Source organism: Onychomys torridus, chromosome 5, assembly GCF_903995425.1.
Source record: "Onychomys torridus chromosome 5, mOncTor1.1, whole genome shotgun sequence".
Classification (NCBI taxonomy): Eukaryota; Metazoa; Chordata; class Mammalia; order Rodentia; family Cricetidae; genus Onychomys; species Onychomys torridus.
In genome coordinates, this window is record NC_050447.1 from 18,579,969 (window position 1) to 18,584,759 (window position 4,791).

Consider the following 4,791-nt stretch of genomic DNA (forward strand, 5'->3'; position numbering starts at 1 on the left):
GTGGTGGATTTAGCCTTTGCTAGTTAAAAAAAAAAAAAAAAAGATTTCTGGGCTATGCGCTGCTTTGATAGAACTGCTTCTGATAGTTGATGGTACACATGGCTCCAGACCCTGAGCTGTCGGTAAACTGTACCACCGCCATGTTGGAAAGCTGAGGTGGGCGGAGCCAGCAGCCACAGTGGTGTTTCAGTCTTACAAAGATGGATATTACACAGAGAATCTGGTTTATGTTGTCTTTGGGATTTTTAACCACAGAAAAAGATTTGATCGTAAAAGCTGTTGAGTTAAACAAATATGTAAATTTTAAAGGTACCTTGACTTCAAAATTTGGATATAAGGATATGTTGCTTTGAAAAGAGTCTCTGTTTTTGTTTTCACAGAAATCCAGAGGCTGTGGATTTGTTCCAGATTAAGATATATCAGGTTTGATCAGCCAAGACCACCTGAAAGGTCTCCAATGAAACCATGGCCCAGATGATCCAACATCCAAAATGGTTTCAAGGCAACTGGCTCAGAGGTTCACCCTAATGGACTACTCCATAATCCTAAAATTTTCTTTGTGTCCTCATAAGATACAGCGCCCCCCTCCAGCAGGAAGTAGTAAGAGAAACTACGCCCACATTCCCAAAATTATCAAGCTGGCTTTGGAGATGGAATTGGCTCACTCCTTCTCTAAACCCAGACATATTGCTAAAAGAAAAGGTTAAGAGATTTTTGTGTCCCAAATCAGAAGAGCCCTCTGGTGTGGGACAGAAAAAAAAACAATATTTTTATTTAAACCAGGTTGATTATAAATGTGATCTCTTTCTAAAGAAGAAAAGGGGATATGATATAGATATAATAGGATGAAAGGGTAGATTAGGGAACTTACTTCTAAAGAGCAACAACTTGTTTAAAATGTTTTACATTGGTATAGATTTTAGTCTACTGATACAAAAGTTAATGTTAAAGTTAATGTTGTTATACTATGTATATATTTCTACTCATGTTTAAGGTACTATGTTTGTATAGCTCATTTAAAATTGTAATGGATAATTAAAAATAGATTAATAATTAATCATCTGTGATAATCATACTCATAGCCATGTTAGTTAAGTCTTCTGGGTATACATAGAGATATTTCAGATAGGTAATCTTCAAACACTTCAAAGACCTTCAGAATATGGCATTTAAAATATTTTTAAAATTTAGACTTTCTGGACAGTGAGACATGTCTGCTCCTGGCAACACTGATTTACTTCAGAGATGAGGATGGGCATTGAAGACACTTCATATCTTATCTTCACCTTGGCAAAAATAGCCATTTGGGCAAGAAACTGTTCTTGCCTGGACTGCTTGATTAACTGGACATGCAGGACCCATAGAAAGGTGACCACTGACCTTTGCTTGAAAAAATGGTCCTTCAGGTTCCTGCTTCACAGAGGAAACTGCCAGACATTCTACAGGACACTGAGAGAAGTGACCGTGAGACTCTAGCCCTGTGGGCTGAAGACAAATGCCCCAACTTTACAAAGGAACATTAGGTGACTGTCCAGGCTGCCAGCTGTCTCTGTCTACTCTTGCAAGGCTCCTGAAAAATGCTTACATCCTTCTCCCGGTTCTCAGGTAATATTATATCCTTCTGAGGTCTTTGATATGGTTAAAGACTAGATAGTTATAATTTTGCTTAGTTATGATAAAAGATAAGTTAGATATAAAACCTTAGACTCACCAATATAAGATAGGATATCTTCTTTAATAATGTAACTATAATTCTTGCTTGATAATTGTTTTGTTATATGTAATTTTACTATGTAAAAGTTAAAACCTTCCTTAAAAAAAAAAAAAAGAAAAGGGGAAGTGCTGTGGATATCGCTCTGTGTAAATAAAGTTCTGATTGGCCAGTGGCTAGGCAGGAAGTATAGGTGGGACAAGAGAGAAGAGGATTCTGGGAAGTAGAAGGCTGGGGGGAGACACCGCCTACCGCCGCCATGAGAAGCAACATGTAAAGACACTGGTAAGCCACAAGCCATGTGGCAAAGTATAGATAAGCAGAAATGGGTTAATTTAAGATAGAAAAAGTAGATAACAAGAAGCCTGCCACAGCCATACAGTTTGTAAACAATATAAGTTTTTGTGTGCTTTCTTGGTTGGGTCTGAGCGACTGTGGGACTGGCGGGTAAGAGAGATTTGTCCTGACTGGGCCAGGCAGGAAAACTCTAACTACAGAATAAATTCCTGTTTTAAGCACAAAGCAAGCTTCCCTGCATGGGCCTTTGGTCATGGTTACACATTGGTGCATTTAAGGTACCACTTTGTTTTACACAGCTGTATACTATTCTCTTTCACGACATATGTTTTCTGTGAGTGAGAGCCCTGTTGGATATGTAGTGTTTTCAATTTTGATTTTTCTCAAACACTGCTATGACAGCATTCTTATCTGTTACCTTTAGGGTAATATCTAGGAAGTGGATTAAAAGATAGGCAGGGGCTGGGGTGTAGCTCAGTGGTAGACTGCATCCCTAACATGCATAAAGCTCTGATTCAACTCCCAGCACAGAAAAAAAGTGTACTTTTTTCCAAGTTCATCTGCACAGTGTCTATAAGGGAACTCTACTTCCAAAGAGGATAATTCCCCACTGCTCTCAAATACCATGTGCTATAAAACAAAACAAATTATTTCATGTGAATGGCTATTTTGCCTTCATGCATGTCTGTGCACCGTGTGCATGCAGTACTTACGAAGGCCAGAAGAGGAGCATGGGTCTCCTGGAAATGGAGTTACAGATGGTTGTGAGCTGCCTCGTGGGCCTGTTCATTTTCCCTCTCCCCAACTTGCGTCTCCATCCCCAACTTGCTGATCCCCTTCCTCCTCCCAAGTAGTTGTCCTCCAGTGTAAGTGTTACATTCCACTCACACACTGTTCTACCTGTGTGCTGGCTAGTTTTATGTCAACTTGACACAAGCTAGAGTCATCTGAGAGGAAGGAAGCTCACTTGAGGTTCTGATTGGCCTGTCGGGAGGGCATTTTCTAAATTAGTGATTGTGCGTCATCTCCTGCCTTCAGGTTCCTGCCCTGTTGGAGTTCCTGCTCTGGTTTCCCTCAGTGGACTGTGGCTCAGGCTATGTAAACCAAGGCTATGAGCCCCTTCCTCCACAAGTGGCTGTTGGTCATGGTGTTTCATCACAGCAATGGTCATTGTAAGGCAGCCTGCATGCATGTCTGTGTACTGTGTACTTGCCTGGTGCCTCTCACATCCTTTGAAACTGGAGTTACAGTTGGGAGCTGCCATGTGGGTGCTGGGAATCAAACCTCACTTGATCCTTTGCAAGAGCAGTTAGTGCTCTTAACCGATGAGCTGTTTCTCTAGCTCCACCATATTTTCTTTATTCAGTCACCTGTGGGGAAGTGTCGAGGCTGGTTCCATTTCTTGGTTGTTGTGAACAGTGTAGCAATAAACGTGGATATGCATCTCTCTCTGGTGTGCTGTCTTAGAGTCTTCTGGGTCTGTACCTGAGGTCTATGAAGTGGTAATATGATAGGTACATTTCCTGTTTTGTGAGGAACTCTCCCACTGATTTCTGGGATGGCTGAACCAGTTTACATATCCACAGGGTTGTGGAGGACTCCTTTCTCCACATTTTTGTAGCTTTTTTTTTTTTTTTTTTTTTTTGTCTTGATGATGGCCATTCTAACTGGGATGTGTGAAATCTCAACTAAGCTTTAATTTGCATTTCCTTGATCACTAAGAGTGTTGAGACTTTCTAAATATTTATTGCCTTTTGTATTTCTCCCTTTTTTATTTTTATTTTTGAGGACTAACTATATGTTCAATTTGTTTGCCTGTTTACTGATCAGATGATTTCTTCTTTTGGAATTTAATGCTTGGCGTTCTTTACATGTCCTAGATATGAGTCCCCTGTCAGAGATATGATCAACAAGTATTTTTTTTTTTCTATTATGTAGGCTGTTGCTTCTTTCTGCTGAGGGCTTCCTTGGCTACACCTTTTAATGTCATACAGTTCTTTTGTCAATTCTCAGGATTATTTCCTAAGCTACCGGAGTTAATAGATAGTCCTTGCTTACATCTTCAAGGGTTTTGTCTGGTTTTCTCCAGCAGTTTTGCAGTTCCAGCTTACACCTTAACTTTTGCTCAGGGTGATAGGAAGGGATCTGTCTTCTTTCTTTTGTGGAAACCCAGTTTCCCAGCATCATTTGTGGGAGAGGCTACCTTTCCCTCAGTTTGTTTTTTAAAAAAGTTGTCAAAATTATGTGGCAACAGCTGTGTGGGTTTATTTCTGTTCTCTATTCTATTCTATTGGTTCATATGTCTTTTTATATGTCTACTATAGTTCTGTAGTATAATTTAAGATCAGGTATTACAGGGTCAGCCTGCTCTTGCTGCTTAGGACTGCTTTGGCTATTTAGGTTGACTTTTATTTCCATGAGCTGTTCAATAATTTTAAAATGTTTAGGTAGAAAAACATGCTACTTTAAAAAATGTATTTCCAGTTTTATTGAACTGTAGTAAAACAAGACTGTTGATTTCATTAGTTCTTGGTAAAATTTATTAAACTTTTCTAGATCCCGCATGTATGGCCAATTAACATGAATGCTCCCAAGTATTTTTTTTTTTTTAAAAAAAACCACTTTCTCTTTTATAAGACTGAAGAGTTCAGTATGTATTTATAAGGTCTGCTTATGCATTATAACATTTACGGCTATTGTTCTTTCTTCCCCTCCCCCGCTCCTTCCTACTGCCCTATCTTGAACAGGACCTGACTACCCTCTCTAATTAATGTGTGTCCCTG